Below are 24605 nucleotides of genomic sequence, written 5' to 3'. Positions count from 1 at the left end.
GACCTTTTCCCATTCTGTTATGGTGATGCTACGTCCTATATTCCTACTCCAGGCTATCATGTTCCCTTTTACAATTTCTTCTTCTAATTCTACTTCTAATAAATAATTATAAAATTTTGTTATATTTTTTGCCTGATCCTAATAAAATTTTATCTAATTGCTGGAGTTTATTGTTAATTCTGAATTCTTGTCCTGTTTATATCTACTTTGAATTTGAAGATATGCCCACTGATCAATTTTTAGTCCTCGCTCTTGAAGTTCTTGCCACAATTTCAAATTTTCTTGTGTATCCAATAGGTCCTTATATTTAATCATTTTAGTGATATCCAGATTATTTGGGTGAATCATCGCCTCCATTGTTGAAATCCAAATTGGTATTTTTAAATAGTGTTTTTTCCGTATTTTCTTCCAATTAGTTAATAATGAGTCTCTGATTAGGTGTCTGCGGAAATATTTCTGCCTAGTTTTCCCTACATCCCATAAAAAAGCATGCGACCCCCTCTACAAGTCATGGCCTCTAAGAATAATATTCTCTTATTGGTTAAATTCACCCATTCCTTCAACCATACTAAAGAGGCTACACTATATTACAACTCCCAATTTGGAAGTGCCAGCCCTCCCCTGCTCTTCATATCCTGCATTGCCTTTAAATTTATTCTAGGTTTTTTCCCTTGCTAGGTAAATTTTAGTTATTTTATTAAGTTCTTCAAAAAAAATTGTGTACTTTGATTGGGATCGTCTGAAATATATATAGGAATTTTGGAATAATATTCATTTTAATAGCAGCAATCCTGCCTAATAATGAAAGTTGCAGCTTACCCCATGTTTCTAAATCCTTCTTTACCTGTTGCATCAATTTATCATAATTATTTTCCTTAAGTGTCTTACAATGTGCTGTCAACCATATTCCTAAGTATTTAACTTTCTTTATCACTTGTATTCCCATAACTACTTCTAGTTCTATTTTCTGTTTTTCTGTTAACTTTGTAGTCATTAATTTTGTTTTCTTCCTATTAATTTTAAGTCCTGCTACTGCTCCTCCAAATTGTTCTAATTCATTCAACAATTTTTGTCCTCTTTCTATTGGTTCCTCAATGAAAAAAATCATATCAACCGCAAACGCTTGCAACTTATATTCTTCTTTCTTAACCTTTAATCCTTTTATGTCTGGGTTCTGTCTAATTCGCATTAGTAATGTTTCTAATGATAATATGAAGAGCAGGGTGAGAGTGGGCAGCCCTGTCTGACTCCTTTTTCTATTTTTATTGGGTGGATATATTCCCCGTTTATTATAATATTAGCCTGTTGTGTATCATAAATGGTTGTTATAAATATTTTCAAATTTGGTGCCTAAATTCATATTATAATTTTTTGGGATTAAAAATTGCCAATTTAAATTATCAAAGGCCTTCTCTGCATCTAAAAACATAAGTGCAATTTGTTTTTCGGGGTGGGCTTTGTAAAATTCTAAGACATCTAGTACTATTCTTAAATTGTTCCTGATTTGTCTGGTCGGGAGAAATCCATTTTGATCTTCATATATATGGTCATTTAACATTCTTTTTAGTCTACTTACTACAATAGAAGTGAATATTTTGTAATCAGTATTTAACAGTGAAATCGGCCTATAATTAGATATATATCGGGGATCCGAATCCTCCTTCGGGATCAGTGAAATCAATGCCCCCCTCCATGAATTCGGCATCCTGGCTGCCAATAAGACATCATTAAAAACTTCCACCATAAGAGGTCCTATTTGTTCTGCTATTGCCTTGTACAGCTCCCCTGGAATCCTATCTGGTCCCGGGGATTTATTGTTTTTCTAGTTCTCTACTGCTGATTTCAATTCAAACCAACTAATGTCTTTGTTTAATAATTCTTCCATTTCTTCCCCAATTGCTTTATCCTTCACTTCATCTAAATAGTTTCTTATTCTATCTTCGTTAACTTCTTCCTTTTTATATAACTCTTCAAAATACTTATGGGCAATTTCTTTTTTCTGCTCTATCTCCTGTTGTATATCCCCCTTTCCATCTATTAGCTGGTAGATCAATCTCTTTTCTTTCCTTTTTTTTAGTCTATATGATAGCCATCTCCCTAGCTTATTAGCATGCTCAAAATAAGTTTGTCTAGTTGGATTCAAATTTATAATCATTCTTTCTTGTTCAATTCAATTCAATTTATGTTTAGTTATTATTATCTGATTTTGCAATTTTGAATCCTTTGGGGTACTCTGTAATTGAGTTTCTAATTCTTTATTTTTTTGATGTAATTTGTTTTGCTTGGCGTATTTTTCCTTATTCCTCTTGGCGTTATAAGAGATTGTTATACCTCTTATTACTGCCTTCATTGTATCTCAAATGTTTTGTTTCATAGTTGCTCCATTACCATTTTCTTTTAAGAAATAATTTAATTCCTCCTTGAGTTTGTTGGTGTATTCTTTTTCTCTTATTAACTGAGTATTTAACATCCATCTTTTCTTGGGTTTTTTCCCACCCTTCCATATTATCTGAATTGGATTGTGATCTGCCCATTCTTTAGGTAAAATTTCAATCCCTTTTATCTCATTTGCTATTTCCCCATTAATCCATGCCATATCAATTTGTGTCCATATTTGATGAGGATTTGAATAGAATGTAAATTGTTTTTCCTCGGGATGTAATCTTCTCCATATATAAATCAAATTTAACTCCTTCATCATTTCTATACATATCTTGGGAAGCTCTCTTTCCCCACCTTTGTTGTTCCCCCCATTACTATGGTCTTTTTGATAATCAGCAACAGAATTAAAGTCTCCTATGATACAAATATTTCTTTTTTCCAATCCCACTATTTTTCCATAAAGATGCTTAAAAAACTCTTTTTGATCTCCGTTCTGGGCGTAGATTACCACTAAGAGAATTGGGATGGCATTAATCCAGATCTGCAAAACCAGAGTTCTTCCCTCAGAATCCGACCATATTAAATCTGCTTTCAAATCCTCTAACATATACTGCAATGCCTTTCTTTTTCCCCATGTCTGCTGGTGCGGTAAATAGCTTCCCTAATTTTGGACATTCTAGGTATTTTTCATCTGTTTTCTTTATATGAGTTTCTTGTAGGCATTATTATATCAGCATTTTGTTTGATTAATTTATCTATTATCCTTTTCCTTTTTATCATCGAGTTTAAACCATTTATATTAATTGATAGTAGTTTCTTTTCTTCTTACATTTAATTAATTCTGTTTTGCTCTTTGTCTTGTAATGGCTCCAGTCTCTCCTTGTTCCTGAAGATGTGTCCTACTTTCTTCTCTCTCCTGATGTAGATGAGTATTTCCTTGATTTCCTAAAGTTCCATCTCTGTTCTTATGATAGCCTTGATCTTCTTGGGAGTTTGTTTCCAGTCCCTCCTTACTGCTCTGGTCTTCCAGACCTACCAATAGCTCATAAAATTCCTGGGCCTTTTCCATGGAGTCTATTTTAATTTTCCTTTTGTTCCAAAAAACTAACATCCCCTCTGGAATTAGCCATTTAAATAGGATTCTTTTCTGATTTAGGTAAGCTGCTAAGAACTTGTAGTCTTGTCTTTGTTCTCTTACTCTTCTTGGTATTTGTTTGAGAATCAAGACTTCTTTACCTTTATACGTGATTGTTTCATCTCTTGACATCCTATATATGATATCCCGGACACTCCTTCTTGCAAATCGTATATGGACTTCTCTTGGGCATTTGTGGAGTCTTGCATAATTAGTGCTAATCCTGTAAACTTCATCAAACTCCCTTAAGACCCTTTTTAAATATGTCTATTGCCTATGTTCATTTTCTTAATATGAATTTCCATGATTTAATTTTTTTATTGCACAACCCACTTCTGATAAAATGGTAGCCCCATATATAGATATTGCATATGCAACTTTAAAACTTGCTCTTTTTTCCACAGGCATTTTCAAATGCCTGTTTGTGCAATTTTTCTCCTCTTTCAAAGAAAGGTGGATGCTACAAGACTCTGTTCAATAAGGGCATCTTTCCTTCATCAGGTCACACAAATCTGCTTCCGCAGAAATACTTAGCAGATTTATTTTATATCCCTGTAACCAATTCATTTGGATGGAGGCATTTATGTGATTCATGGAAGCACAATAAAGAGAGACCCGATGATCTGGTGCCCCAGAGATGAATAATATCTCACCCCAAAGTGTTCTGGGTTATACAGATAACAGATAATCAGAGTTGGAAGGGACCTTGTAGGTCATCTTGTCCAACCCCCACCCAAACAGGAGACCCTACACCATTTCTGACAAATGGCAGTCCAATCTCTTCTTAAAAGTCTCAAGTGATGGCACTCCCACAACTTCCGAGGGCAAGCTTTTCCATTGGTTGATTGTTCTCACTATCAGAAAGTTTCTCCTTATTTCCAGGTTAAATCTTTCCTTGTTCAGTTTCCATCCATTGTTCCTTGTCTGACCTTGTCTGACCAGAACTCCTCCAAATGTTTCCACTGAATTATGCATTTTTTTAGAAGGTGAAAAACATTTAATGTAACAGTAATTATCATATCTAACATTGGGTTTAAATTGAATTAGGGTATTTTTCCAACATGTCATTAAAAGAGAAATTTTATCTATTTATTCATTTATTTATTTGTATCACAACTTTATTATTTGTATAAATAACTCAAAGTGGGTGAATATATCTAATACTCCATCCTTCTCCTATTTTTCCCATCACAAGAACCCTTCAAGAGGAGTTGGGCTGAGAGACTGGTTGACCCAAAGTGATCCAGATGTCTTTCATGCTGAGGTGGGACTAAAATTTATGGTGTCCCAGTTTGGGGGAAATCACTAACTAAAGGAGAGCATGGAGAAAAGAGGCATGGCAATATGGAGTTACTCTGGGGCAGGAAACAACATAGGCTGGATTAGTGAACCCATACCTGCTGGTTCTTATAGATTCTTATAAATAGTTTATCAATAATAAATAAATTGCTTTGTCTTATTCACAAAATTATTTTGATTGCACCTGGTGCCCAGTTTCTAGCCTGGTGCTTTAACCACTAGGTTAAACTGACTCTCTGCTTCATCATGCCAGTAAGAGTATTTATTTTACACTTTTCATTGATTGGATTCATGCTCTATCTTTTCTGGCTTTTTCTGGATTTCACACAAGAATAAAAAAAGAAAAAGAATCATTGTGTACTTGTTAGACAATTGTGATCTCAGAATTGATACTTTTCTTGCACTTTTCTCATATTTATGATTGAGAAATATATGCAATCACTAGTCATATATAATGTTTTGTTCATTTTCATTCATTCATTCATTTTTAAATTTATTTGCCACCTTACTCCCAGTGCATATAATCATTAATTGATCATTTTAAAATTCTGTCTAACAACCCACTCCTCTCCCTCAAAAACAAAAAGAACTTTTCTGCTATTGCCACTTTTATGGTTGCGGATAGATCAACTGTGTCATACATCAGAATATATCCTAATTAAGACCAAAGTGGTTTAATTATCAGTCCTTTTTCCTGGGTAATTCTGGAAAATATACATCTATTTAGATCCCCAAATATTATGTATGAAGTCATGACAATAAAACTTCTTCAACTTCAAAACATTGCATCTAGCTGGTCAATCAGTCTTTCTCATAGCAACCCACCTTTCAGGGTTGTTGTTCCAGGAAAATAGGAAGAGAAAGGTTGTTGGATATGTTTGCCAACTTGAATTATTTGAAAAAAAATAATAACGGTAGGATACAAATAATAAAATAATGTCTGTCTTTCTGTCTCCATCAGTCAGTGAGTCAGTCTGTCTGTCTGTCTGTCTGTCTGTCTATCTATCTATCTATCTATCTATCTATCTATCTATCTATCTATCTATCATTTATCTATCTTAAATCAAAGATCTCTCAAAGTGTTTTGTAATATAACAACATATTGTTATATTAAACCATGAAATTTGGGGAGAGGTACATAGAAAACTGCATAGAAAAATGTATAACAACTCGAAAGATTGCTGCTGCTTTCTAAAGTGTAAATTAAGCTGAAAATTGCAGAACAGATTGGTTCTGTTTGAAATAGAGACTAAAGAAAACCCTCAAGCCTTCCCAAGCGTTACTAGAAAGATATTATAGAATTTTTCTACGCACATCATGTAATGATTCCCAATCATTATGAGGTAATTTTGAAAAAAGATTCACTGCATGTTTATTTCCCTTCCCCATCAGGATAAAAGATAATTGAAATAAAACAGTGCAAACTGCTGGAGATTATACCCACAGGCTAAGAACATCTCATAGTTTTTAGAAATTGCTAGAGTAGTCTAGGCCAATACTCTAGTTTTCTGCTTCTGCCCTATTAAGTTCCAAAGAAACCTTATTCTTTTCAAGGGTACTAAAAAGTCTCCACTGATTCCAGAATCAAAGAAAAATGAAATTGTGATTGTATATAGCAATCATAATATATTAAATCAATTAACAAAGAAGAAAGTTGTCACTGAATCTTAAGTATGGGCTTTTTCAAGCAGCAATATTGAAAGAAGTGCAAAGAATATCCCACATAAAGACTAGCAAAATTTACTTAGAATGGGCAGGTGATTTACATATACACCTACAAATGGTTCTTTTAAAATGCAACAGTAGTGATATTCTACTGGTTCGGCCTGGTTCTGCCGAGCCGGTAGCAGTGATGAGCAGCGGAGACCAAATCAGTTCTCGCCACTGCTCTGCTATTGGGCCTGCCTGCCCTTCCGGGCTCCCATACTCACCTTTATCCTCTGAATTTGAAGCTCAGCTGCTTTGTGTGGCACAGCAGAGATTAGAATACCTCTGCACCTGCGCAAACGCCTCTGTGCCTGCACAAACTCCTCTGCGCCTGCACAAAGGGCATATTTGGCACTCGCACACACACAAAGTGTGTGCATGCATGCAAAGCGCACCCACCAAGCGATGCCCACTGAACCAGTGATAAAAAATATTTGAATCCCACCACTGATTTGAGCCAAATGAGCAGGGACAGGAGGGCTTCCTGGACCAAATGAAACTACCCAGGAAGATAAATCTTGAGGTGGGGGGAGGCTGAATAGATTAAGTTTTTTAATTGTGAAGTGGACCATCTCTTAAGCTTACCATAACGTTACTTAGATTAATTGTGACATGGTTCTAAAGTTCTTGTAAAGTAATTAATGTTTTTAACTTTTATTTTCTACGTTATTCTTTTTAGTAAGTCCTTTTGTCTTCCTTCTTCTATTTTGGCAGACCATCATTTTGACTTCGTTGCTTCAGGACATGACAACCTAAAATTACCCTACTGAGATCTTGGAGAATGTGGATTCATCTTTGCAGGTAGAAAATAAATAATGACTGAAGACTAAAATCATATTTAGATGTTCCCAAATTGTTCTGTATTGGAGTTTAAAATCCCCACCTCATTCTCCCTACACACAGAAAGGTATGCACTATTCACTTACTTATTCACACACATCTATTTATTTCTCACCTACTCAAAAAATCCAGATAATTTACATGCATAGTTAAAAAAAAACATACATAACAATAACATAGGCCACATCCATGTTGGTCAACCCAAACAGTCCCAATAAAGTGCTTTTACCTTCACATTATTCTCTCTACTCCAAAGGCCCTGCAGAAAAATATTGCTTTTATTGCTTTGAGGCCATCCTGACCTGGTTGAGCAGGTTTTTTCAGACTGAGGAGACCTACATCCATTAAGGTCAACTCCTAGGACACCATTTTCTTTTCTCAAGAAAGAAAGGAACCTACAGCATGTCCCTTTGGCCAGGATGTATTCAGTAAACAGATGGTGTCTGGAGAATGGTGTTTATGATATGTGCTATAAACTGTTTGAAGTATATTTTATTTTTTAAAAGTGTGCCATGTGGCACTGGATCTGGAAGCAATATACTCTGAAAATAGAAATTTTAACATTCTTTGGAGGAAAAAAAAAACCCTCTAGATTGAGGTGCTTTGAATACTGCTTTTCTATTTAAGTGATTTTAAAATATATTATCCCAATATTCTATAATAATTGAAAAGGAGAAATGCTAAGAAAGAAGCACTAGCACTTGCTTAAAGAATAGCTTTGCATGCTGAATGGATAGAAGTGGCTTTCAGAAGATCATAGGTTCTTTGCTACTTGCAAAATGCAACTTTTATCAGCTGACAATGTGTATATTATTTCTCCAATATGCAATGACATTTTTCTTCTTCCTCATCATTCAAAAGGTTAGAAATCAAATAATTTGCATGAACATTATTGATACTCCCTCACTAAAAAGATGCCATTCAGTATAAAACCCACATCCTTTTAAAGCAGGGCTGTCAAATTCCCAGCCCATGGGCTGGATGCATCACATGCTGGCTATGCCCATACTTAGTTTAGTTAAGGGAAAAAAAGTCCCTATATATCACATGACACCACTGTGATGACGTGAGTTTGACACCCCGTTTCAAAGGGTTCCCTTATGCAAATGTCTTTCTCAACTAAATATCCGTTTATATTGAACTTAAATATTGGTCTAAACTGTCGCAGCATAGATCAAAGTACTGAAAAGCAACAGCAATTGTATAAGTTGCTTCCATAGGAATCAAAATTAGAAATGCACCAACACCTTTTAACTTTTTCTGACTCTTACAATCCTAAAAGTGTTGGAAAGTAAAAAAACAAAAACAAAAAAACAAAAAAAAAACCCACACACCTCCACTAACCAGGCTATATATCAACCCCCTTTTTTACAGGTGAAACTCGAAAAATCCGAATATCATGCAAAAGTTCATTTATTTCAGTAATGCAACTTAAAAGGTGAAACTAATATATGAGATAGACTCATTACATGCAAAGCAAAATAGTTCAAGCCATGATTTGTCATAATTGTGATGATTATGGCTTACAGTTTATGAAAACACCAAATTGTCAGAAAATTAGAATATTACATGCAATCAATAAAACAAGGATTGTACATAGAATGATATCGGACCTCTGAAAAGTATAAGCATGCATATGTACTCAGTACTTGGTTTGGGCTCCTTTTGCAGCAATTACTTCCTCAATGTGGCATGGCTGGAAGCTATCAGCCTGTGGCACCACTGAGGTGTTATGGAAGATCAGGATGTTTCAATAGCGGCCTTCAGCTCTTCTGCATTGTTTGGTCTCATGTCTCTCATCTTTCTCTTCGCAATGTCCCATAGATTCTCTATGGGGTTCAGGTCAGGTGAGTTTTCTGGCCAATCAAGCACAGTAATTCCATGGTCATTGAACCAGTTTTTGGTGCTTTTGGCAATGTGGGCAGGTGCCAAATCCTGCTGGAAAATGAAGTCAGCATCCTCATAAAGCTCATCTGCGGAAGGAAGCAAGAAGTGCTCCAAAATCTCCTGGTAGATGGCTGCATTGACCCTGGACTTAATGAAGCACAGTGGACCAACACCAGCAGATGACATGGCTCCCCAAATCAACACAGACTGGAAACTTCACACTGGACATCAAGCATCTTGCAGTGTGTGCCTCTCCATTCTTCCTTCAGACTCTGGGTCCTTGGTTTTCAAATGAGATGCAAAAATTGCTCTCATCAGAAAAGATGACTTTGGACCACTGAGCAACAGACCAGTTCTGTTTTTCTTTAGCCCAGGTAAGATGCTTCTGATGTTTGTTGTCCAGGAGTGGCTTGACAAGAGGAATACGACATTTGAAGCCCATGTCCAGGATCCGTCTGTGTGTGGTGGCTCTTGATGCATTGACTCCAGCCTCAGTCCACGCCTTGTGAAAGTCCCCAACACTTTTAAATGGCCTTTTCCTGACAATTCTCTCCAGGCTGCAGTCATCCCTGCTGCTTGTGCCCCTTTTTCTTCCACACTTTTCCCTTCCACATACCTTTCTATTAATGTGCTTTGATACAGCACTTTGAGAACATCCAACTTCTTTTGCGATTTACCTTTTGAGGCTTTCCCTCCTTATGGTGGGTGTCAATGATGGTTTTCTGCACAACCGTCAGGTCAGCAATCTTTCCCATGATTGTGATTCCTACTGAACCAGGCTGAGAGACCATTTAAAGGCTCAGGAACCTTTTGCAGGTGTTATGGCTGATTAGAGTGGGACACTTTGAGCCTAGAATATTGAACCTTTTCACATTATTCTAATTTTCTGAGACTGTGGATTTGGGGTTTTCATGAGCTGTAAGCCATGATCATCACAATTATGACAAATCACGGCTTGAACTATCTTGCTTTGCATGTAATGAGTCTATCTCATATATTAGGTTCACCTTTTAAGTTGCATTACTGAAATAAATGAACTTTTGCATGATATTCTAATTTTTCGAGTTTCACCTGTACAATTAATTCTGCAGTGAAAAGCTTTCAAAACAATAGAAATTTTTATAGATGAGTTTATTTGTATCTTAATTGATATCCAATAATATGTAATAGAATTTAAGGACTTGTAGCTGTTGGAGGTAGGATTAAAGGTAAATCCATAGAACCAGCAAAGTAATTATGCTATTTATTCTCCTTTACCATTGTTTACAGTAACAGGAAAGTATATTTTAAGTGTATGTTTTCAAGTAAATGTAAATATAAAAATAAAATTCAAAAGCTTTGCATCTGGATCTATATATTTCTCCGTACTGCAGAACGTTCCAATTTCCACCATGGCAGCCGGTTCTGATATATATTCCTTTCCTTTAGTGAAGATGAGAGAAACCCATCTTCCTATGGGTTTCCATGGCTTGGTTTTTCTAGGCATATAGCATTTCCATCATCAACAGGAACATCTACCAGCTGATGGCATTTCCCTGAATGATGTTGTACACTATATCTAAATAACTGAAGACTCACATATCATTTAGTTAACCTTCTACTTGTGTTAATCATTTTTTATAAATAATTGTTGGCTAGTATTCACATTAAAAGTTTAAAAGTACACTTTTTTTGTGAATATTTGTATTTATTGGCCACCTTTTTATTATGTAATATTTTCTTTTAGTAACTTTTTTTTGACAAATTCATTATTAGTGTTTCTCATTCTTGTGAGGTTGTCCTAAAAGTAAAAAATTCCTATCTGACATATCAACACAAGGTATGAAAGCAAATTAAAGTTAGATCTTTAGAGGAATGAATCAAAACAGGGATTGCCATATTTCTTTTGTTCAGTGGGTATTTATATTTGTAAAATGGATTGGACTTTCCTTTCATTAGTGTTGATTTGTTGACTACCTGATATGAATCTAATATATTTCAGATTTTTTTTTTTTTTAGGAACTATGGAAGGCTCAGCATAGATATGTTGTTCTGCACAATTATTGGCCTAAACTAAGTAACCAAGCTAGGAAGGGGAACATACCTATATGCATCTCTTCAACTTGCTTCACTTTGCAAGATTTCACACTACCAGAATTTCTAACTAATTCTGGTAAATTTCAATTTAGAAAGCTCTATTCTTGCACCCTAGGCTGATTACTGTTTTTTTTAAAGAAAAGCAAGGCGTAGTACATCTTTTACATTTTGCTTTTACCTGATGTAATTACAACAGGAAGCAAAATGGAAGGCTAATCCAGGATAAAATGGTGTGATTACTAGTTTGATGTATCATGCTTTCTTTACATTAGGCACATCTTGCTTAACTCTTAATTACCCCATCAATGAGCAAGAACTCCGAATATGTTGTGCAACGATAGAAGCAGAAACTTTCAACTGTTTCTCTCATGAGTTCATGCAGCTGCTGTTATAGCCATGTTGCTTTCACATTAGCATGACAAGTGATCATCCAAGGCCTCATAATACTACCTACTCTGATGGAATCTCTCTCCCCCAAGATCTTAATAACCAAGCAAAGAAATAACATTCTTTGTGGCAATCAGGGGACCACTGCAGAGACATAAGGAAGCTTCTCTGTTAGAGGACAACAATCTTCCATTTACTTCACAGATTTATCTATAATTTAAGACATAGATAGAACAGCCACATATTCTGTATATACTCTCAGGGGGTGGGGAGAGGCTACCCAGAGCCTCATAAATCATGGGGAGGATTAAAAGCAATGAACATTTATCTTCTTAATCCTGCAAAGCAATAATGCAAAGCCAAGGATTACAACTTGCTGCACATGTAATCTTTGTATGGGTATAAAAAAAAGTGTCAAGCTTTTTCTATATTATTCTTGGCTTTGTTTTGCTTTTTTAAAAAAAAAACACACTTAAGAAAAAAAATCAACTAGCTGTGATGATGCCATTGAGGAAAGTAAAGAAAAAAACAACACCTTTTGGGGAAAGTATGCCTTTAATTGACAATAAAGTCACTGGCGTGCAGTGGTGGGATTCATTTTTTTTTACTACCATTCTGTGAGCATGGCTTGATGGGCATGGCTTGGTGGCAGGGTAAGAATACTGTAAAATCTCCATTCCCACCCTACCCCACCCCACTAACCTGCTTTCAAGCTCCGTTCTCCTGTGCATGACAACAAAAGAAGACCCAGCCAATCAGCTGGGACTCAGAAGGCAGAGAATAGATGGGGGCGGCCAGTCAGAGGTGGTATTTGCCGGTTCTCTGAACCACTCAAAATTTCTGCTACTGGTTCTCCAGAACTGGTCAGAACCTGCTGAATATGACCTCTGCTGACATGCTTGGACTAGAGGTGAGGTTAATTGCACATTGCATCTGCAATTGTATGACTTATTCATGATAACCCAAATTATTGCTCTATTATGACACTTCTGTTCTAGTCAGAAAGTACATAAAAAGCTCTACTGATATGGGTTCTCTACTATGTGTCCAAAATATTGCACAACTATTGTCTCTCCAAAGTGGCAGGCACCTCCCAATAGTGTGATATGCTTAACTATGTGATAAAAAGGAGAAAATAGGGGATGTCTAAGGAACAGCCAACAAGCACACAGAAACAATGCTTTCCATACCACATACAAATAATATCCCAGATTGAATAATTTGTTTAATGTTTAATTTGTTGTAGTATAGCACAAGAAAGCAGAATCATTTATTTATGCTAAATCATCCATTTGTTGTTTGTTTTTACACTGAGTAAATAGTAGCTTCAAGTGCAATTATCACTTCCCTGGTATTCTCAGTTAGAAGGAGGACGAAGACAAGGCAACTGGAGTCAGGCACAGAAAGTTCCAACTCAAACAATAGAGGGGAAGTGGCATTAGCATTTGAGATTCAGGCCATACCATTTTAGATCTTGTACCAGAATCTCATCTACATCCCGGAAATGGTACTTCCTCATGTGAAAAATCAGGAAGGTGGAGGAGTGCTTGGGTGCAACAGAAGAATCTAAATTGGGAAGCAGCTGCTTAGCATCAGTTATTTTCCAGCACTGACCAAATCTCTCTATTTAAGTTCCAGCTATAAAGAATTTGTCTCTTTTAATACCAACTTTGTATTTTAGTGGGTACTTTGCTTTAGACTTCCCTTGTATCACCATTTACATAGTCACTGGGATATGTCTTTGTCTGTAGGCATTGGTTCACTTGTAGCTTTATTTGATCCATGAACCTTGATCAAAATTTGTTGTAGTTTTTATTAATTTGGTTTTTTACATTGATCTTCCTTTACAAGGGGAAGATCACTGTATCTATTCCATCAAAGAATGACTGTTTTGCAATGATCTTTTTTTTTTTTTTTAGTAAGCTTTGAGTAGCAGAAGAGAACGCTGGACTGATTGTCCATCTGCTTTGCCAAGCCTAAATTTGGCAGCCAAATGACAGAGTTAAACTCTTTGGTTTAACTTGCCCATCTCACTACTATCCAACATTAGAAAATAGTTATCTTGTGGCAGGAACCTTATAAAATATATTGAGGAGGAAACATTGCTTATTCATTAATGAGGACTTAGTGTAAGTTTCATTAAAGCAAAGAGAGCAAAGGAATTTGTGCAATAATTTTTCCCTTTATTTGCTTCATTCTAAGTGTGACATTGGTGTTTCTAGTTAAACAACACAAGAAGCCATGTACAGTTAGGAATCAGAGATGTAACGTTATTTAGGTCAGCCATAAGTTGCAAGTACATGTACAGCTGAAGGCAGGCTGCTGAAAAAAAAAATAGAAAGTTAGAAACAGACAGAATCAGTGATGATTCAGTTTGTTGGGGACATTTTCTGCCTTGCAATATATGCACCCTTTGTGGTTTAGCTTTTGGCTGTCATAGCTGATGTCAGAGAAGTGTTTATTTTTTTTAAAAAAAAGCAGCACCATCTGTCCTACCCCCTTCTTTCTTACACCACCAACTGTGTTCCTAATTAGCTCTGTTTGGATCACAGCCACTCCTGGTATTGCCTCTTTTATTTTTATCTCCACTCATCTTGTTTAGATGGAGTACTCATGTGAGCAGCTTTGTCTGACTCAGAATGCATTCTTTGACATGGACTTCAGGCTGGTCTACATATGCTCAGGGCAAGAATTAATCAAATATGTGTCATTCTTAGTGTATTCAGCAACACACACTCTCAAATACAAATTTAGTTGTTTGTCAGATTCCATCTTTCAAAAGTGACTGATAGAATATTGTCCTTTAGACCTCAACATGGACAGGTAGAAATCCAGCATGAAAGCATGACAAATATTACTATGCTGCTCAGATTTCTGTAGCAGCACTTATTTTTAATCATCAGAAGGTTTATTGGAACATTTCTCATCCTCCTGCATACTTTTTTGCTTTCTACTAAATGATTATTGGGTAGTATAGTTGTTGGTGTTTTTGGTGGGGTGGTGGGACTCCATTATTTCTTGTCATTAACCCAGCAGCCAGCAGTTTGATATGTGTTGGGATACTTCAACTATTGAATGAACTTACAATTCTATTTTAAATATGCTTTGATGCTTTGGATGGAAAATATTGATCCATCTAATAGGTTCCAATGGCATCCAGACAATAACCCCTACGGCCTTTCTCTCCTTAAAAGGCCTATTCTAACTGATGAAGCAAGATGGTAAACAGTTTTTCAGTGAAGTACAGAGCAGCCTGGGAGGAACTGGAGGAAACATTAGCCCATGTTTTTAAATCTAACCAGCATCAATAATTTTTATGTTCAGAATATATGAATTTTGCTGTTATTGATGACCCTGATCTCCCTGTTCTTTACTGCATGATATACTGCATATATACAAACCATCTTTACCTTTTAAGAGGACAGTAAACTGAAAATAGTAACCTAATCACAATATAAATTGTCCAGTGAAATATTTTCTTGCAATGTCAAAAGTTGCCACCAGTAAAGCAGAGAAACAGGCTAGTTATCTGAATCCACAGGAATATAATTTAGATTAAAAATGAGTCATATTGTTTAGACCATGTGTTGCTACATTTAAAGCATGTTTTATATAGTTTATCTCTTTAAAACAAAATTATTCTCTTTTGTTGGTACTCATTCCTGATTCAAAAATCAGTGCTTTAGTTTGTTCTTCCTTCCTTCCGTAGTTACTTTAAAGTGAGTTTAGTAGGTGTGATCTTTTTAAATCCTCATTTATTGTAGAACTTATATTGTAAAGTCAAAAGTCATTATATTCCTACAAAATCAAATTTAAACCACCTGGCAATTAATTTTAAGAAGTATGTAATTGCCCTTTTTTTGGAATATTGTTCATAAATCTGGTTTGAAGATAAATGTTCACGGAAATTTGCTCACGTCATCATAGTCCTATTTATGCATTATGAAAAATAGTATATTTTTGTGGAATAGTTTAAAAGTAATATATACTTATTGTTCCCAAGGTTCCAACCAGCAGTAATTGGGGCGGGGGGGGGGGGATTTTTTGATATACCAGCTTCCTTGTGCAAGGAAGAGAAACCTTTTACAAGTCTTGAGTTGTATTTTTGAGGTTTAAAATTTGTTCAGGATTATTTGATTTTGTAGTTTGTATGACTGCCGAAGTTGTAAATTGCTAATGTAGGATTAAAACATGAACAATGTTCAGTGAAACAATTAACATGAAAAAAAAAATCTGAAAGTAGAACATAAAACAACACAATAAGGCTGAGCTCAAACATGGTAAAAGATAAACTACTTACCAGATGAGACTAGCCAACATCTTGGCCAGTGCTGAGGAAAAAAAAAAAAGAACAAATTCCATTTAGAAGGCCAACAGGATAGAACCTGTGCAAATCTCATGCATATGTTATTCCAGAGGATAAGTGCTATGAAAGAGAAGGAAAACTCTCAAGGTTGCATTAGATACTGAAACACTACATCTTAGAGGAAACCTGAATAATGTTCAGTTTTCAGAACTCACAGGACATGCAGACACAATTGGAAATAGGCAATTAAAGGAAATGTTGGTTTTGTGCTGGTAAGTCTTTATTGATGGTAAGTAGAACTTGTATTAGAACCATGTTTTCTATTGGGTATTCTGTATACTGGGTATATACTGGATGTATATTCTGTTGCATGCTGTCCAGAGTTACTTGACTGTGAGTGAACATAAATTAGATAAAAATAAATAAACCACTGCACCTTGCAAAGTAGTGGTATTATTTGGGCACAGTATAAGGCACTGATAATTACCTGAGATGCCATATTCTGGATCATTTACAGTTTCTGAATGGTTTTCAAAGGTGTATAGCACAATTCAGTAATATAAGCAGGTGACCAAGGAATAAGTAACTATGAGCAGAGCCTCCAATCCAGAGTTGGTATTCAGCAGGTTCTGACCAGTTCTGGAGAACCGGTAGCGATAATTTTGAGTAGTTCGGAGAACCAGCAAATACCACCTCTGAATGGCCCTGCCCCCATCTATTCTCTTCCTCCTGAGTCCCAGCTGATCATCTGGGTCTTCTTTTATTGCCCTGCACAGGAGAATGGAGCTGGAAAGCAGGTTAATGGGGAGAGGAGAGAATGGAGATTTTACAGTATCCTTCCCCTGCCATACCCACCAACCCATGCCCACCCAGCCACGCCATGCCCACAGAACCAGTATTTAAAAAGTTTGAATCCCACCACTGCTCCAATCCAAGAATGGGTGGAATTGGCACACAAGATAGAATTTACAAAGTTACTCCTGGCTATCTGCTGTTCATGCAAAAGCAATGACTCTAAGGGAGGTCCCTTTATGCAAGTCTCCAAATCCAGGGTGGAGTGCAGGGCCTAAAATCCAGAGCCACTTCATCTTGCCTGAGACAAAGCCCATTTACAGACCCTTATAATTTATGCTAAGGATGAAAACAAATATAAATCCAAAGCTCGGTCCTCATTTCATGGTAAATATTTGCTAATTGAATGCATACATTGCAAACACGTGTTATTTTAGGATGGTGTCCATGTTGCATAGATTGAATAGTTGGGAAAAAATCCCAGAAAAAGGCAATGACAAATCATATCTGAGAGGTTGTTTCCATTTGGAACAACCCCCAGAAGACAAACTTGGCTTTTTATAAATTTTTTGAAAATGGTGTCTGAATGGTAAGTGTTTATGTAATTACATTAAAATATTTATATAAAATTAGATTTGTACCTTTGGAGCACACTCACATGGAATTTAGTAAATGTGAACTCCAAGAACTTTCTGAGATTAACAGTTGACCTTTGAATTAAAAAAAATGATTTCTGTCCTAGCGCTAGGAGAATAAATGCAAGCACTTATTTATGAATTCGTGATAAGTTCAATAGTTAGGAATTATTTATGACATTGCATGAAAGCATACGTGGTACACGAAAGTTTGTCAACTTTAGTCCTTTTCAAAATATGTGAAACAGTTGGGACTGCATTTTTTGTTTAACATGATGGTAGACATTTTTGTTTCCAATACAAATTTCTTTCTAAGTATCATACTGCTTATTGAGAGAAAACATAACAATGAAATATTATGCTGCTTAAGTAAACACTTAGTAAAGTAAATATGAGTTTATGCAAATCACCATATGTCTTGTGAAACAAATTCCAGCTAATAATATTTCACTGTCTTCTACTTTTGTGCTACATAAAGGTCAACAAACCCATCTGATTATTATTTGGTGTCATTGTGTATGTGAAATGAAATGGAAGTTGCAGCTCAGTTCCTAATGACTGAAATTGTTATGTGAAATGAAATGGAAGTTTCAGCTCAGTTCCTAATGACTGAAATTGTTACTGAAAGACTATAATCAAAGCTAACACTAATTGGTACTCTTGCTGATTGATCATACTGTTGGTGCTTAAATATGGGCGTTAACAAACAATAATTATATTAAAAAAATTCTTCCTCTGACAGAGTGGGATGAAAATATTTCAAATTGTTTCTGCATTGTAAGGGAAACTTTTTTTAAAAAAAAAAAACCCATCTGCTTTTCTGAAATCAGGTTCAATTTGAGGTCTATAAGTAACTCTAAAGAACAATAAATTATTCTAAGTGAAGTAATTATTTCATGATATCATATGTTAGAGATCACTAATTAAACAACTGAATGAGATATCATTCTTTCTAGTAGTGTGTATGGACACTACATGACTGAATGGCCCACTGTGTTAAAATCATATATAACATAATCACATATAACATCCCTAAGTTTGAAGCTTTGAAAGGCTGACTCAATGAAGCTTTGATTAAATTATTATATCATGGTCTGCTTCAAAGTCACAATTTAGTTAGATGATTCCAAAATGCTTCAGAAAACAAACAGATATTCCTATTTCCTATTGCTCCTGGGATTCTTATAGACCAGGGCTATCAAACTCCTGGCCCATGGCCCAGGTTATGTTACATGCTGTCCATGTCCACACCTGTTCTGACCAAGGCTTCCTGAGACCATAATTAAGCACACACTTAGTTAAAACCACTTGTTTTATTTCAACACTGGGAATTATGTTCATTCCCAGCTGGTAATGAGTCCCAAACAGTCCCTTCAAGATAAGCACTCACCTTTCTTTCCTTTGAATTGCTGCCAACAATTAGAGTGCCAAATGAATTATAAAAAAACCAACAACAACCAAAGTACAAAGTCCACACAGAACTTCAAGAATTAATTTGAACAGAACGAACAACTTTGCTTCCTACAAAGGTTTCTTCACCTTTGCCTGTCCTTTATACCTTCTGGGAAGGGCAATCACCTCTAAGCTTTACTCCTGAGTCATCCCTTTTGTCTCAGCTGCTCTTGCCTTCTAGCAGCTCTGTACACACGCACACTGGGAGCAGGCTCCCCTTGTTCCTTGGCCTCGCTGCTTCCAGATTCTGGAGGTTCTGGAGTCAGCACCCCACTCCCAGATGGTCCTGGCTCCATTTCTGCATTGGATGCAGGACCCTCACCTGAGTCCTCTCCAGACTCCCAGACTCCTGGTCTCCATTCTTCCTCACTGTCTGATTCCACTGCCATCTGCACAGGCTGCCGGCGAACCACAACAACAACAACCAGTTTAGAGAAGGGGGGAAAAGTACCAATACATCATGTGATGCCATGATGACGTGAGTTTGACATCCCTGTTATAGACAATCTATAAATTTTTAATTTAAATTCTATGTATGGAGAAGAATGAATGGATAGGACTTGAGTTATAAGATGGGCTTATTGATATTAACATAAGTAAGCAGCTGATGGGTTTTGTCACTTTATTAAAGAACTATTTTTGGATGCCTAGGTTAATATTACTTTGAGTATTAATTAATGTGACCTGCCCCAAGCCATAACTTTAGTGGAAGATCAACTTATATTTCAACTATTTTAATTGTACTCAGAACGTATCAGCTTAACAATATGCACTCTTGGTCAAATTTTATGACCTACATATTATATTACATACTGCACATGACAAGGGCAGATTGAGTCTCTTTACATTATAATAATTCAACATCTGCCAAGCTTGCACTGACAGTCAACACTCCAAACACTTTCTGCTTTTCACAATGAAGGAGAGAAACTATGATTGACTTTTGTTCTATGCCAGTCAGTTCTGCTGCCTTTGCTAATTAACTTATTGCCAACAAGCTACCAATATAATAAAAAACAAGTCATGACAATGTTGAGATGGTTCTTTCTGGGAAAGCCAATTATATCAGACTTCACCTAAGAAAATGTAGTGTTCAGAGACAACAAAGCTGAATGATTTCACAATGACAAGTAGATTTTTCATCTTCTATGTCCTGTCTAGAAATGAATTCTGTCCAGACAGACACCACACCAAAGCCATCATCTAGAGACCATCACAAGGAAAGCTATTATATAAATAGTGTAAAATAATAGTAAACTAATATTTTCATTTATTCATGAATGTTTATTGCAGCTTTCTGCTTTTGTCAAAAGGACCAAAGCAGGGCACTGTTGGAGGTTTGCACATGTTGTCACATGGGGAAGGTGTGAAGCTGGTATTGCAGCAGCACAATGTTATTTAAGTCATTCTATTGTCTTGATTTCCCCTGCAGATACCACTATCTCTATATTTTTATTAGCATGATAATAGCCAAGTATGATTGATTACTTGACATTGCAGTAGTGAACACTCAAGGATCATTAGAAATCAAAGTAATGTAGTAAAGAAAAAGCAGCCTCAATCAATGAAGAGTAGGAGAGTGCATTAGAACAGGCAAACAGTGGGGAAAGCCAGATAAGCGGTGATCTTCATCATTTCAAAGTAGATTTAACTGTGTAAACTACTATAATTTGGGAAAATGCCACTTTTTCTGGCTGTATAACTCTCCCTTATCATGTTTGCTAGGGGAAATACATGAAAAGTGAACTGTGGACATCCAGCAGAAATGAAGAAAGATTAAGGATCCTTGGTAAAAGAAATGGAGTATAAAATGTGTTGTACTACATGAAAAATGTTTCTCAGAGATTTTGAGTATCATTTCTCCACTTCATTTTACCAAAGGGAAAGAAGTATCACTAATCCATATTGGAAAAGGGCAGCATTCTCTCAAATAAGTTACACTTATCGAAACAAAGTTACTAACTTTAAACACAACAATAATGCTTTTTTAAAAATTTAGAATGGTTCTAATCTGAGTATTTTTTCTTCAAACATTAGAGGGGAAAAATTGGGTGTTTTTTTCAGAAAGACAATATATCTTAGGTTTATCATTATTTTGCTTGGTCACATCGTCAGACAGATGTTTAAACTGAATTTGGCATTGTTATCCAACTATTCAGTCCCTCCCAAGAACCTATGATAGGCAAATATTGTTGTTTAATAAAATTAAAGCTATCACTGAAGGATGTAAACTGTTCCAGGTAGAACTGCCATTGATGGTGATTTTGTTAATGCCAATGATGTTCTAGTTGTTTGGGGATTTCACCCCATGTACCCTATTAATATTACTACTATCTTTGCTTTCTTTTGTCATAGTCAATTTATTTCTATTTGTAGATCTTTGTATTTTGTGAATTTCTCCAGTTTATCCTCTCATCTCAAAGGTGCTTTTTCCAAAAGACAACTGGACTTTATTCTTTTTTTCTTTGAAAATGTTTTGCTTCTCATCCAAGAAGCTTCTTCAGTTCTGAAACTTCTTCTGAACTGAAGAAGCTTCTTGGATGAGAAGCAAAATATTTTCAAAGAAAAAAATCAAGGAAGTCCAGTAGCCTTTTGGGAAAAGCGCTTTTGGGACAACCAGGACCTGGATGATTGAGAATTTCCATAGATGTTTTGCTGTCTCCAGGTATGTTAATGTTCACTATCCAGACTTCTGTTGCCAGCCTGAAAGATGCTAAGTTATTTGTAAATTATTTGTAGTAATCTTCTTCATCCAAACTCTTGATGTTATTTCCATGGGGCATGGAAATTGCTTGCCTCAACTTGCTATTCTTATTTTCCAGTCTGATCTTCCATTTTGGTGGCACACTGTTTGGCTTTTTTCCTTCTTTGTTTATTTTGCATCCCAGCTATTCAGTTATAACTGCAGCTGTGCTGTGCATTTATTTTTATTTATTTATTTATTTATTTTATTATTTTATTTTATTTATTTGTCAAGCATGTATTAGATAACAGATATAATTAGAACATGGTTATGATTACATGAAATGGGTGTGAATAAAAGGGGACATTAGGACAGGGACAGTAGGCATGTTGTTGTGCTTATGCATGCCCCTTACAGACATCTTAGGAATGGGGTGAGGTCAATATCAGACAGTCTAAGATTAAAGTTTCAGGGATTTGGTGAAGAAACCACAGAATCAGGTAGTGCATTCCAGGCATTGACAACTCTGTTGCTGAAGTCATATTTTCTGCAATCAAGTTTGGAGCAGTTTACCTTAGTTGGTTGTTTTTTACATTGATGGTGCTTGATATTGCAGTATTTCCATCTTTTAATGCTTGGGCTAGCTGTTTCTTTGGAACAAACCTCACTGCAGGCAGCCTTATTTTGATGTTTTTGTGCTGTTCTAGATGCTCAGTTATTCTTTGTTTAAATTCTTCTACTTCTTTAGTTAGATAGCTTTGTTCTTTCTGAGCCAAAGGAGAGGGTGCCTTGTTTCCAAATGAAAACAATCTTTGTTGGATTCCTCCACTGCCAATTCCATCTGATTTGACTCTACAGTCTGAGTTACTTCTGGCAAGGTTTTGATTTCTGTGAATATTTTATTTTGTATTATAAATCTACATTTCTCTACTAGCCTCTGTTCTGCTATTTCTGATATTGGATATTGTTCTTCCCAGAATTGGTACATTCATTTTAAATATCATCTTGTTGTTTGACTTGAACTATAATGACAGATCATAATTTCTTTGTTTTTAATCACTGTATAGTTGGCACGAGTAAACACTTTTCATTCCAGTAGGTCTGCAACTGCTGGCCCTGATTCCTCAGCTAACAGTCCTCAGTCCTGTAGCCCAGTTTTCACCAGATATACAGGAACTCCAGCATCTAGCATGGTTCTTGTTAACCCAGATGAAAACTGAGCCAGTATGAATTTCTGTAATTTATATCTCACCATATCTTTTTATCTTTGTCTAACACCTCTGGTGAGCTCTATCTGTGTGCTAAAAATTCTGGCATAGCTCTCTTTTTCCTCAAAGCAGACAAGACCCACAATCACATCAAACTAGTATCTCACTGGGGGAAAATAGATTACCCAATTGGGAATTGAACTTAGAATACAGTGATGAGAGTTCTGAATCCTAACCACTGGATCACCACCAGGGACTGAATCCTAACCACTGAACCACCAGGGACTATATCCTAACCACTGGAGCATAAGGGACAAAATCCTAGCCACTGGAGCACCAGGAACCAATTCTTGACCACTGGAGCACCAGGGACTGAATTCTAACCAATAGACCACCAGAGAAATTCTAACCACCAGACTACCAGAGACCAAATCCTAATCACCGGGCCCCCAGGGATCAAATCCTAACCACTAAACCACCAAGGACTGAATCCTAATCATTGGACCACCAGGAACCGAATCCTAACCACTAGACCACCATGGAAATTCTAACCACTAGACTATCAGGGATTGAATCCTAACCACTGGACTACCAGGAATCTAATTCTAACCACTGGAGCTCAGGGAACAAATCCTAACCATTAGACCACCATGAGCTTAATATTTACTATTAGATCACAAGGGATCAAATCCTAATCACTGGATCACCAGGGATCGAATCTTAACAACTGTACCGCCATGGACTGAATCCTAACTACTAGACCACTAGGGATTGAATCCTAACCACTATACCACCAGGGAAATTCTAATCACTATACCATCAGTAATCAAATCCTAAACACTAGACCACTAGGGCCCAAAACCTAATCACTATACCAGTAGTCTACTAGGGACTGAATCTTAACCACTAAACTTCCAGGGAAATCCTTACTACTACTACTACTACTTCTTCTTCTTCTTCTTCTTCTTCTTCTTCTTCTTCTTCTTCTTCTTCTTCTTCTTCTTCTTCTTCTTCTTCTTCTTCTTCTTCTTCTTCTTCTTCTTCTTCTTCTTCTTCTTCTTCTTCTTCTTCTTCTTCTTCTTCTTCTTCTCTCATTGTACTGTCAGACAGATGTTCAGGCTGGATTTAGCATTTTTGCCTACCTATCAAGCCATTTCCAAGAATACAGATATCATCACAGGATTTAAGCTATTCTAATTAAAGCTGCCTTTTGCAACTCACTGATGGTGAATTTGTCAATGCCAATTGTATTCAGATGGTGCTCCAGCTGTTTTGGGATTGCACCCAGGGTGTCTATTACTATTGGGACTATCTTTGCTTGCTTCTGCCATAGTCATTCTATTTCTATTTGCAGATCTTTATATTCAGGGGTGGGATTCAACCGGTGTTACTATTGGTTTGGTGTCTACATTTTGCAGTAATTTCAACATCTAGTGCAGTCCTTTTTGACCCAGGTGATGACCAAACCAGTATGGGTTTCTGTAATTTAGATCTCACCATATTTTTTATCGGAGAGACTTTCTTTGACTTTTCTAATGAGACTTGTTGAGTTGAGCCTCTAGTTGGTTGAGCCTCTAGTATAGCTCTCATCTGCCTCAGAGCACAGCACATAAGACTCACACCCATCTCAAAGTATTGCCTCATTGGGGGTGGGGGGGAATGATGCATCTGCTTTTTTTTTTTTTTTAGAAAACTCAAGGTAGCATCGCTAATGCTTTCCCCATTAAATAAATTAAAATGTTTATACAAGAGAGATAGGAAAAGAAAAACTGCTTAATGCAATTTTGTGTCCTAACCTTTATTCTAGACAATTCAG

General features: G+C 36.2%; 1 protein-coding gene across 1 annotated transcript in view; it reads left to right on the top strand.

Moving 5' to 3' along the window:
- The window catches only part of CDH12 (cadherin 12), a 787338-nt gene that overhangs the window by 226819 nt on the left and 535914 nt on the right, over positions 1-24605 (top strand). Inside the window, exon 2 of the mRNA XM_087930733.1 lies at positions 7238-7324. The gene's annotated coding sequence lies outside the window, so the exon portion shown is untranslated. The remainder of the gene's footprint in view (positions 1-7237; positions 7325-24605) is intronic.

The sequence above is a fragment of the Pseudonaja textilis genome, chromosome 3 (genome assembly GCF_049901715.1).
Source record: "Pseudonaja textilis isolate UNSWEBS1 chromosome 3, rPseTex1.2, whole genome shotgun sequence".
NCBI lineage: Eukaryota > Metazoa > Chordata > Lepidosauria > Squamata > Elapidae > Pseudonaja > Pseudonaja textilis.
The sequence above is the reverse complement of the archived record's forward strand: the minus strand, read 5'-3'. Positions and strand labels throughout refer to the sequence as shown.